The sequence below is a fragment of the Hibiscus syriacus genome, unplaced genomic scaffold (assembly GCF_006381635.1).
Source record: "Hibiscus syriacus cultivar Baekdansim isolate YM2019G1 unplaced genomic scaffold, ASM638163v2 tig00110317_pilon, whole genome shotgun sequence".
NCBI lineage: Eukaryota > Viridiplantae > Streptophyta > Magnoliopsida > Malvales > Malvaceae > Hibiscus > Hibiscus syriacus.
In genome coordinates this window covers 442,451-456,297 of record NW_024062676.1, presented here as the reverse complement: position 1 = coordinate 456,297, position 13,847 = coordinate 442,451, and the positions used below count along the sequence as shown (strand labels likewise).

Genomic DNA, 13,847 nt, shown 5'->3' with positions numbered 1-13,847 from the left:
TCATTTAAGTCGTTTACTTACCCTATTCTTAATCCTGTAATTTTGATCGCAATCCTACATATCTTATCTCTCATTTTTATATATTTCTATGTAACATTTTGATAAATCCGTAAAAGGTCACATTTTGGGACCTTTTTACTTAAGTTATTGTATGTCTGAAGGTTCATTTAGGACCATGTAGATGCATTTAGAAGCATTTAGTTGCATGTGGTTGATTTCGGTTTGCCGTGGCATTTTATTTTTACAACGGTGCTGCTTTATGGGAAAGGTATTTGTCTGATGATGTGCAGGTATTGAAAGCAAGGAAAAGAGGAAAGAAAATGCCGTGACATATGGAGATTGTTGAGCTAAATAAAAATGCCAAGTTTGATCGGCATTTCGAAAGTGCACAATGTGAAAGAATATATTTTCCAGCCAGCTGTCCCCGACTCTTCGTGCCCTCTGCCCGAGAAATCTACCTCGAAGATACTCCTAGAGGGATCGACGCTGCAACCGCAGATTCTACTGATGACGCCTTCTGACCTTGCAGATCTTGTCTGTCCTTGGGCGCCTGCGACGGGATTATGCCAGTCATTCAGCCAGCTACCCAGGTTGCATCATAGCATGTCCTACTCGACTCCCAAGTAACTCAACCATGGTTTTGGGGTTTTTTATGATAGTTAACACCAAATCCTAAGATTTTTTTCCCTATAAATAGAGGATGAAGCCACATTAAAGAAGATTTTGGTTCCACCCAGATTTGAGCTTAAAAAGTTAGAGAGAGAATGTCTCATCTTTCTCCGTCAATCCTACTTGCCGTGGAATTTCTCCTTGACAAGCCGGAGGGAGTGGCGTCTTGAGCATCCGAGAGGAGCCAGTTCGCTAGGAGTAGTGCTTGGTGGCCGATAGGAGCATTGGGCAGTACACATCGAAGGCTTTCTCTCCTCCCTTAGTTCTTTGCTTTCATATTTTGTTATTGGGTTGTAAGGAATGAATGATACTTGCTTTGTGCTTGTTTATTTCGAATCCCACCATGAACTAATCCTAATTTGTGGGAGTTCACTTGGATGTTTAAGTTTTTATTTCAATGAATGGTTGTTATGCTATGCTTTAATCTGTTTTGTTTATGAAACTTAATGCCTTAAAGTTGTAGGAGCTATGAGAGTAGCATTTCCTTAGGAGGTCTTGAGGGTTCGAGAGAATACCTTGGCAAATTATCCTTAGTGTTCGAGAGAAACTAGGGAGGAACTGTATAAGCAAGGGGTTCTAGGTAGTAACTAGGCCTAATCTACCTTAGAGATAAGGTTAGGATTTCATTCGACTAAAAGGAGTTGTTCTTGAACGATAGGTTAAATGTTAATGCTGCCGCAAAAAGGTATTATCGAGACATATCTTGTTATCTAGACCAATAGGATCACTGCAGGGGTTTACGCCAATCGGTTTTTCCATGGCATCTTTAATATGTCGAGTCCCTTACTAGAGATAGAATAGGGCACCTCAGTAGACTCTGTCGAGCAGGGTAAGCATAGAAGAAATACCATTTAGAGAAATAGACTTAGGTTTTCCTTATAACTCCCATCGCTGCTTGTCGTGTGAGAAAGCTAAAGTCCTATTTGTTAAATCAAGTATTTGCATTTTATTTTGCCTTGAAATTTCTATTTGTTCCCACACATTACAATTTCATTTGCCACGACATATCCAATTACTACCACACCATCATCATTCAATTTCCACATCAGTCATTCCATTTTGTCACAGCATTATCATTTGTATATACCATCACTAACTTTACTTAGGTGACAAAGTAAAGTGCCTTGACAAACCTATTTGATTTCCCCAATTCCCTATGGAGACGATACTCAACTTATCACTTTATTACTTGTTCGATTGTGTATACTTGCACACATATCCACACTCATTTTATAGTACCCACAAGAGCTGACACATTTCACCCATAAATTCTCGTTACATATTTTAATATCCTAATTTCTTATATTCTCTTAATTCATTCCTCACCAAATCTTCATTTAATAAACATACATTTTCATAACTTATTGTTATTTGATTCCTCTGATATTCTCATATGATTTCTTATATTCTTATACTAAATTTCATATCCATTACTAATTTAGCAAGGTTAGTTCACAGTTCTATTTTAAACATATATATCTTCCTGCACTACTTATATAATATCCTTTTATACTTATCTATATACCTTTTCCTTAATTAATATACTATCTGCTTGGTCTCAATTTTCATTAATCATATAGTTCACCACTTCCTCATCAATGTATATATATATATATAGCGTTCACTAGATTTCTCATGAAATTACCTCTAACATATCATATAATTATATATATATTCACTTACATTCCCATATATCATATCAACATATTTTACATAGAACATATCATATATGCAATAAATGAAACTCATACATTCACATCCAAATGTTCAATCACATATGACAATCATGTTAAGTTTATGTATTATTTCTTTATTGGTCTATGTACATCTTGGAGAACTAAAGATATGTGAGTTCATTGAGGTTGTGCACTGATGTTATCACCATAGCTCGAATAAATTCCCACTAGGGGCACTGTATATTTGTCCCGAATGACCACTACGTCCCGAAGAACCACTGATTTATCCCAAATGACCACTATATCCCGAATGACCACTCCTTAAGAACCATACACATAATATAATGGACCAAATAAGTGTACCAAAATACCACATATATGTTCCACATAATTGCATATATGTCCCGAAGGACCACGTAGAACCCTCGACTCTTGGCATGCCAACTATACCTCTAGCTCTCATGACACGTAACATGGGCATCATTATTATGTTTACCATATATTCACATAGCCATATCATATAAACATATGTTTTTATCATATCACTCATACTTTCATAAATCATATTCACATGGCTTATCTTATATACATTTTGTTCGTATACTTTAGCTTACTTCACCTTCCATATATCCATACCATTCATTATCACATAATTGATATCTTAATCACATAACAGTAACATACATTCACACATATCATACCACATATACAATAATATATCACAATTATGCTCATATCAATAACATGCTTATATGTATGTTAATATAGGAAATAGACTTGTCACAAGTCTTATTTCCATTCATCATAATATATCAACTAATACACACTCACCTTAGCTTTGCTTGCTTTGACTTGATCCTAATCTTTGGATTGTTCCGGAACAAGATCACGTTCTATATCTTATACAAGACTCCACGGTGGAGAGGAGAAAGAAGAATACTGAAGAAGGCTCTGGAGAAATTATCTCATTTCCCACGTGTTTATTACCCTTTATAAAGGGAAAATAAAAATCTTCCCTAAAAAATGACCATAATACCCTTATTACTTTCAAACTTTGTTATTAAATCTAACATCAACACTTTTCATTTAAATCTCTGAACTTTCCATATTTTCTAAAATTGATCACTAAATTTACCAAAATTCTATTTTGGTCATTGACCCGACTTTTAGGATGTTACAAGTTAAGCCTAAAAGGTTAAAAGGAGGTTAAAGTGGAAAATCTAATTAAGTTTGGTAAATTTCGGGTAAGATAAATAAATTATGGGCAAGGGGTATTGGTATTGTTCATTCAGTACCGATACTTCAAAGAGAAAATGAGAGATATTTGGGGTATGGGTATCGATACTGTTTAAATAAGTATCGATACCATAAGGAAAAAGTTGATAAATTGTTCAAGGAGTATCGATACCAAAGGAGTAGTATCGATACTGGAGGTATTAATACCATTGAGCAGATATCGGTACCATTTTGAAGATGAATTCCAGAATCAAAATTGGGTATCGATACCGTAGGGTAGAAGTATCGGTATTGTAATGTAGGGTACCGATACTACTTATATGGAAATTGTTAATTTAGTACTTTGTATAGTTTAAGTTATATGATTGGTTATAAGCAATTCGAACTCCGACATTTATATAAGTAGTATTCGTGTAGATATCGATCGAAGTCAAGCCAAGAAGATTCGAAGCTATAAGAATGTACAAGAGTTATAAGTGTTCGAAATGAACTAGTGAGGCAGGTGAGTGCATACTGGTAGGAAATATTATTTGATAGAAATTAGACTTGCGACAGTCTGTTTCCGACATTTTGAAAATATGATTGTATGAGTAGAATATTGATTATGATTGTACAGTGTAAACATGCCTTGTATGCATTATATGTATGTGATCTATGTGATTATGTGAAGAATAATATAAGCTATGTGGTTATGAATTATATGAATATATATTATGATATGATATATATGACTATGAGCTAGAAGAATGTTATATGATTATATAAGGATAAGTAACTACATGTGAAATGAAATGAGTTATATGAGTACCTGTATATGTAATGAAATGGGTGACTATATGAACATGTGAATTTATGTCTATTAGAAGACATAAGAACAAGATATAAACAATGTGACAAGAAATGTGAAATTTCATGAAAAGTTGTTATAAGCAATGCGAAAGTGATCTACGTGATTATATGTATATGTGATACAAGTTATGTGACAAGTATACATGATAATGCCCATATCATGTTATGAGAGCTAGGGGTATAGTTGGCATGCCAAGAGTCAAGGGTTCTACGTGGTCCTTCGGGACATATATGTTATATGTGGTCCTTCGGAACAATTTTATATGCCCCTAGTGGGACCTTATACGAGCTGTGGTGACAGCATATGTGCACAACCTCTATGTACTCACAAATATTTAGTTCTCATAAGTGTATATGAAGTATATGTTTTGTTATGTGAAACGTTTTATATGATTTATGTGATGTTGTGTATCTCTTGGTTAAATGGATTGTATGATGGTTATGAATGTTAATTATAAGAGTATATAATTATACGCACTAATAATCATAATTTGGATGATGATAAGTGTATGTATGTATTTGTTACATGAAAAGGTATATGATTTTGTAATATGACATTATAAATTGGTCATGCATTATTAAGAGTTGGAGTTTACACTATAAGTTTTATATATCTCACTAAGTCATAGACTTAGCGTGTGAATGTTTCACACGTAGGTTTCGAGAAGATTAAGGGGCAAGATAGGTTAGCCTCTCCTTTCCGAAGATCAGATTAGAAAAGAGTTTTGAATCATATGTATTTTGGTATTTGGCATGTACTAAGAGATTTGAGTTAAATATATTGTGATATATTTTGTAAAACCAATTGTTTTTAATTAATGTAAATTATTCAGCTTTGATTTAAATGGGAATTTGAAATTCTTTATTTACTTTGTAAAAGTTAAATGATTTGAGAAGTTAACGTGACACCTCGAACTCGTATCCGGGTCGGATACAGGTTGGGGTGTTACAATTTCACCTGCATCAATCAAGAGAAAAAGTTAAAGCCTTTATTATTTTCTGGAAAAAAAATCTATACAAGCCTAATCACTTCTGTTTTTTTAATGAGAATGAGGTCGTGATAAGTGTATCGACCCCTTATATGCATATGGGAGGTCCATGAATGTCTCTAACCAAGATAGGAATCAAATTATATGGTGGTGAGTCAAAAACAACATAAGAAACATTTCGCTCAACAAGAAACTTTGCTAGTAGGTCCGCGGTTGAATTTGCTTCTCTTCGAATGAGCTGGAAGTCAAGACTTCATGCTTTTTTACATATAATAGCAATCGATCTAACCAGGTTATGAGCACTTGATGGAGAGGGAAGAGAGAGCAGATTGTAATAGATCATCTATTACAATTTTATCAAAATTGAAATATACAATTATCAAAATTGAAATATACAATTATCAAAATTTATATAAATTGAATTGTTATAAGTATAATATAAATGTGTGTTGTGATATATGTATCATTGTTTTTGAAAGAATATAGTGATAAAATAATTATTTTAATTTTTAAAGAAATTTGAAGGATTTTAGATTGGGTTTGTGAAGTTCATGTTCTTTTTCAGTAAGACGGACACAAGTTTCGTGTTCAAAATGTTAAAACGAGTTAACTATAATTTTTTGGGTCCAATTGTTGTCCGTGATAGAATCGATAGTGATCAATGATGACAATCAATAGTGATGAGCGACGATCGATAACTATCGATGACGGACTTAAATTATATTCAAGCGTTAAATTGATATTTCTCATAAAGTTCATATGTTAACTTAATATTTTATATGAAGTTTAGGGTTAACTTAGTATTATGATTAAAAATAGGGATTGGGTTGAAATTTAAATACTGTTTCTAATATATCACGTCTTCAAACTAACATGTCATCCGTCAAAGTAAGACAAATAAAAAATAAAAGTGATCAAAATGTAACTTTTCAAAATCCTCTATCAAAATAAGACAGATCAAAAGCAAAATGGATCACTTTCATAACTTATCCTTAGGTTTTTTTTAGAATTTTTTAAATTTTTTTATCTGTATTCGTTTCTAAACTTTTAAACCAGACGATTGAGCACAAAAATTACAATTGAAATCTCACATTTTTGTTGTATTAAATTTTGAATTATTAATTAATAAAATATATATTAATAATTGTATTAAAAATTATAACTGAAATAAAAATTATCGGTATACATCGATTAAAATTATTTTTAAAAAATAGAATTATATGAAAATAGTTTTCAATATATTACTCTTGTTAAAAAATAAAAATAGGATAAACTACGTCAATAGTCACTGATATTTGGATAAGTTTTCGTTTTCACCACTAATATTTCAAAAGTTACAAATCAGTCACTAACGTTATCGTTTGTGACAAATTGGTCACTCGCTGTTAACAGTCGTTAAGAGGCGTCACGAAAAACACACTTGGACCATTAACTGCTTACGTGGATGGTTTGACCGCCACAGTGGAGAACCTTACTTCCTATAACCGGTGTTTTACCAAAAATTTAAAAAAAAATAATTAAACAATTGGGTAAATTTCATGAATGAAACTATAGCCCTCCATTACCACAATTTTACCCAAATCTTCTTCTTCTTCTTCTTCTTCGTCAGTTGTAATAGAAACCCAATCTTCCTTTTTCTCTAATGTATAACCATACCTCCATGCTTTGGCCCATACCCCTCATCGCTTTGCTCGACGTGCACCCTCTGTTTCTTCCTCCTACGAAGAACTCAGCCAGATAAAGGCCCGTTCCAGCTCTGACATGTGAAAAACCCTCCGTTGGTTCGATTTAGTTGGCCTCGAAATCAGAGGTATGGTCGGAGCCGGTGTGTTCATCACCACTGGCATAGTTACTCGCCTCTACGCTGGCCTTGCTATTTTTATCTCTTATACCATTGCCGGACTCTGCGCCCTCCTCTCCGCCTTCTACTAAACCGAGTTCGCCGTCCACATGCCCGTCTCCGGTGGTACCTTCGGTGAGTTCGCCGCATTCATGACTGGGGCCAACTTATCATGGTTATTTGAGGAATCAGTAGGTTGCAGAATTCAAAAAGAGACTGGGGAATATATAGAATTCACGTGAATTAGTGGACAAAAAATGGTGTCCCTTTACTGCAAAAATTCGCCTGGTTTTTCGAATCAGTACAAATCAATCCAACCTCACTTCACTTCTAAACTATTACTAGTGGCAGTGGTAGTGGTGGAGACCAACAAAAAAAGATACAATTTAAATGGATATTGTGTATACCCTTCCTTTTTTAACAATCAATATATTTTTAAATTATATAATGATAGCATCTTCCTATTCATCTTCTTCTCCATTTCACCACACTGCTGTTTTAGTAAAGACTAGAGCTTGATGGAAAAGTTAGAGTTCGCAGTTAGCTTGGCTTCTTCGAAACGCCGCTGAAAACAGCGCCTCAACGTCAATCTGCGTCAACAATTCAACACACAATCACTCATAAAATACATTTTCACAACTAAGCTTACCTACACTGCTAAGCGTAGTTGAATAAACAGAAATTTATCAATATACTCAAAATTTGTTATTTACTATATCGTAAGGTAGCAACATGGACATGGAGGCTGCCATGAGGCAGTAAAGAATGGTGACGATGATGTCGGAGCCTGATACACAGATTGGAATATCCTTTACTGGATTACGAACCTCATCGGCCATCGTCGATATGACGTCGTATCCGATGTAACTTAAATAAACCATGGAAGCTCCATTGAAGAAACCAGAGACGCCGTTGGGGAAGAAATCAGATGGATTCTAGGGATTCGTCGGGCGGGTGAAATTATTCCAATCGCCTCTCCAAAACCCCATCAATATAACGAAAGCTATGAAGAAGATATGTAATGCGGTGAGAAACATGTTGACGATGGAGCTTTCTCTGGTGCGATAACAGATGATTAGCGTGATGGTTAGTACGACGACCGGAGCTACGAGGTCGATTTCGTTGAATCCATTGAAAGAAATGGGAGAACGAATCTCCATTTCGTCGTAGGGATACCCATTGCGGCGACTAAATAGGAGGTGAGTCCCCTGGCTATGGCGGCGTTCGACATGACGTATTCGGTTATTAAGTTGGCCCCGGTCATGAATGCGACGAACTCACCGAATGTAGCTGAATGTACCGCCGGAGACGGGCATGTGGACGGCGAACTCGGTGTAGCTGAAGTTGGGCCCCATCGTCTTCCTTCTGCTCTTCATCTCCATAGCCATAAACACCCAAAGATGGAAGAAAACAAAAAGGAAAAAAATGGGTTGAAAGTAGACGCCCCAAAGGTTAAGGCAAGAAGAAGAAAAAGAAAACAAAATAGAGGAGTTGAGAAGAGGTTGACACTGATATCCTGCAAAACGCTCCACCAACCTTTCACTATTATTATAACGCCCACGAATCTTGAAAAAACAAAATAAGGGGCGGGAATAGGTGGCGAGGGTGATCGGAGTGAGGGCGAGCTTTATGATAGTGACGTTCTTATTGGTGGCGATGGGATAGGCTTGGTACATGTGGCGGTCAAACCATCCATGTAAGCAGTTAAAGGGCCACGTGTGTTTTTCGTGACGCCTCTTAACGGTTGTTAACGGTGAGTGATCAATTTGTCACAAACGATAACGTTAGTGACCGATTTGTAACTTTTGAAACATTAGTGGTAAAAACAAAAACTTATCCAAGCATCAGTGACCATTGACATAGTTTACCCATAAAAATATGTGAATGGCTTTAAGGGTGCGTTTGGTTCACGGAATGTAAGATTACAAGTGGAAATGTAAGATTACCATGGAATAGGATTACTGAGAATGTTGTATTTTGTGTTTGGTTGGTTTAGCATGAATGTAAGATTACCGTGCTTGGTTAAAGGAATAAAAGATTATTGGAATGTATATTTGACCAAATTATCCTTATTATATATATATTTTTTTAACAAGTTGGAAAATATTTATATATTTTTTAAAGAATTTAAATTCATAAAATTTATATATATATATATATTTTTACAAAATTGACAATATAAAAAGGGAGATAATCCAACTTTGTAATTTTAATTATAGACTTCTTTTGTAAATCTAAAATAGTTTAAAGATAAATTTGTAATTTAACTTTCGTAGAATTTCTATTATTGAATGACAGAAGAAGAATATTTTTGAAAAAAAATTAAGGGCATTTTAGTCCAAAACGTCGGTAATCCAACAATACCTAAGGAAATGGAGATAATGACATTCTCGGTAATATACCCAAAAAAATATACTATTGGTAATAAAACATTATAAGGAATGAGATTCCCGACCAATCAAACATGAGAATGTGGATTCCATTCCCATTGGAATCCCACATTCCTTGATCCAAACAGCCCCTAAGGTGGCGTTTGGTTCGCTGGAATGTTTATGAGGGAATTGGAATCTATGAAGGAATTGGAATCTGTCAGGAATTGGAATCCAATTCCATATTCTGTTTGATTGGCAGGAAATTGAATTGGAATCCAATTCCATATTCTGTTTGGTTCGCAGACATGTCAGATGAATTTTATTTCAGTAATGTAAAATGACAGTATTGCCCTTCTTGTTTTTTTTTTGCTTAATTTTAGTTTGTTTTATAAATTACATGTAGCAATATATTATAAAATTTTTAAAAAAATTTAAATTTAAATTTTATTGATTGATTATTCATTTCAATAAATTATAAAAATCATGCTAATAAACATCATAAATTAAAATCATCCCAATTAGGGATGGCCATGGGTCGGGTTTTTGGTCCACCAGACCCGACCCGAGAACAAGGGAACCTCCATCCGAGACTCGACCCGGCCCGAATATATGAATTAAAAACCCGACCGACCCGAAATAATAAAAAAAATATTTTTATTCAATAAAAACAATGACTTAATTGAAAAAAATTATATATATAGGGGTATTATTGTAATTATTCCTAAATATATAAGGTAAAATTATATATTTTTTGGGTCGGGTCGGGTATTTTTCACCCTAAACCCAACCCCGACCCGAATATCACACTTAAAAAAAACCGACCCGACCCGAATATATGAATTAGAAACCCGACTCGAAATAAAAAAAATATTTTTATTCAATAAAAACAGTGACTTAATTGAAAAATTATATATATATAAGGGTATTATTGTAATTATTCCTAAATATATAAGGTAAAATTATATATATTTTCGGGTCGGATCGGGTATTTTTTACCCTAAACCCGAACTCGACCCGAATATCACACTTAAAAAAACTGACCCGACCCGACCAAAATAAAGTTTCACACGGCCCGACCCGAATATATGAATTAGAAATCCGACCCGAACCGAAATAATAAAAAATATTTTTATTCAATATATGAATAAGTTACCAAAAGATTGATGAGAGTAGTATGGTCAAATTTCAATTCCCTTCAACAAGGAAAGTGAATTCCATCCAAGAAAATTAAATTCCATCATAGAATGGATGGAATTCACTTTCCCTCATTTAATGGAAAGTTGAAGTCATGAGGGATTTCAATTCCCTTTGAAATCTTGAACCAAACATGAGAAAGTAGTGAAATTAGATTCCAACTCCCCCTAATTTTAAGAGATTTCTGCGAACCAAATGCCACCTAATAGTTTTCAATAATCTTATATCACATATAAATTACAAGTCTGACGTCAATATAAATACGGAACCGCTCGCAATTACCTATCATATAATCAAATTACATCTCACACAACTAATTATACTGTGTTGAGATGTAAAATAATTTAAATCAGTTCAATTATTAGATAACACGTGGAGAGTGACACAAATTCAGTCTCTCCTATAATTACATAATATAGATATGTAGCTTAAAATTGTTGTTCTAATTATAAGAATATTTGACATTAAAATTATTATAGTAAAAACATCTTGGGAATTTTGTAATATGAAATGTATTAATTTTCTTCATGTAAATCTAAATAATTTAGATTAAGATTAATTTAATATATTAAAGAAAAAACATGCTATTTAAATAAATCTTGATCACCAATAAATTGCAAATTATAGTCGAGAAACGTAAGAAAACTATCAACGAATGTAAAATATGTATCTAAATTCAATCAGATGGTCCAAAGCATTGAAGATCAACATGATAATAAATAAGCGTCATGTTGATCAATCGTGACGATGTCAAATTCAATTCTGATAAAAATATAAACAAAAACAACGATCAAATAACCAAAACTGTATCTAAAGGAGGAGAAAATGTGTCATAAAAAATTATTAAAATTAAAGGAAATAAAAAAGTATAGATATGACTTAAGAAATTAGATAAAAAAAAATAAAAGAAATATTGATGACAGTGAACAACACTAAAATTCATGTCGTTGTATACAATTAAAGAAAAAAGGGTTCAAACTCATTTGCAGAGTGTATATAATTTTGTACGCGTAAATATAAACAATGCAGATCAAGATCAACTTAATATGCTTTGGAAAAACATATTATTTAAACAAATCTTAAAGTTATACATAAAAAATAATTTAATATGCAATGCAATAATAAATTTGAATTTGGCTTAAAATAATATTAGTTGCATAAAATTTAGTGTTTTATAAAATTTATTCATAACGTAAATTTCATACTCATAACGTAAATTCTTTACGTAACTTTTTTTTTTCTTAATTTTATACATGAAATATTTCACAGTTGATCATTTTGTCAATTTACGTCGTAAAATTTGACGTAAAATCACTGGAACAATAAAAAAATTGAAGTGATATTTAAAAAATTTTATTTATTTCAGATAAAATAACAAATATAGTTCTTAATGTTTTATTATTTTTTAATTTCATCATTAGTCTTTATATATACATTTAAAATTTATTTTTTAAAAAAGTATATAGACCAATTAATGATACACACATGGCACAATATTTGAGAATCAAATTGCACCCAAAAAGGCCAGCAGCCAAATTGTAGCTAAAAGACAGTCAGGATTAAATTGCACAAAGACAAAATCATGAAGCAATTTACAAAAGAAAAAAAGTCAAAATGTATATTAACACTAATTTCTCATTTTAAGAAAATATTTATCTAAGGTATATATTTATTATTATCCGATTCACTAATCGATCTAGTACGATTGATGTCTATTGCAAAGATAATCTTTCCATTTCAAATTATATTTTCAAATTAAAATCTTAATATATATATATATATATATATATATATATATATATATATATATATATATATATATATATATATATATATATAGTTTGAGAATAAATTATCTAATCAAACGCCATTAAACTAAAATTATCATTCTTGTGTGTTATTGTTATCTTAAAATAATCAAAAGTGATCATTGTTAATTAAATAATATCTTAAATATGTGTTTTATGGATAAAAAAATAAATTTAAACGAATTTATTTCTTAGAAAAAATCAGATTTGAATTCAGATATAATTAATAATCATATAACAGCATAATACTGAAATCCAATACCCAGAAAATAAGCCGCCTTCATGACTGTTGAATATTGATTCTGCTGTAAAGTTGGACATGAAAATTGTCGTCTACGTCCACCTACGCATGGGAAAGGAAATCCTAAATTTCAAGTAAGCCCAGTTTCCGGAAAGGATGGGCCTTAAGGAAATGACTTCAAACCCAGGTTTGACTCAAATGTTATTTATTATTATTTTTAAATATTTAAATTCTACGATAAACATTTTGATTTCTTTATTAATGAAAATTATTTTTTAATATATTTTCATTAATATATTTTAATTTTAAATTAAAATAAAATTTTATTGGATTAGAATGTTAAAATATATATATTTCTTTAAAATAAATTATATTACAATAATTGAATGAAGTAAAAATGCACTTACAGTGAACTTAAAGTCTTCTCTCTCGGTGCATGTTAGCAAGACTAACAGCGATTGAAGACGAGTCATCTTTTCCTTCTGATTTCTCGACTAGATTGAATTTCTTTTGATTCTGCTTGTGATTTGGGGGTTTTGTTGGCGATGTCTACGGGATCTGCAACTGATTGGAGAAAATTGTTTGCGGCGGGCAATGAGCAAGAATTAGATTTCTTCCTTCCAACGGAGATTGAGGGTTCGCTTATTATGAAACCTCCGAAGCACATATTCGAGGAGGGGATCTTAGAATGGAGGTACGCTCTTGTTGGGCAATTTATAGGCTCAACTCCCAATTTTGGGTTGTTGCATAAGACGATTGACCTGATGTGGAACAAGGCTGCTCCGGCTAAGGTGAGCATTGCGGGATCCAATCTTTTTGTTTTTGCTTTTGCTGGTTTGTATGCCAGGGACTGGGTTTTAGAGAATGGTCCCTGGCATATTCAACACAAGCCTCTTTTCCTTAGGAAGTGGGAGCCGAATTTGAAGGAGCTGCACTTCGATTTGGATCGCATGCCAATTTGGTTTCAGCTCTT

The 13,847-nt window shown here is 32.8% G+C and overlaps 1 pseudogene; it reads right to left on the bottom strand.

The window, feature by feature from the left end:
* Positions 1-7,207: 7,207 nt before the first annotated feature.
* On the bottom strand, positions 7,208-8,641 carry LOC120116994 (annotated as a pseudogene).
* Positions 8,642-13,847: the final 5,206 nt, after the last annotated feature.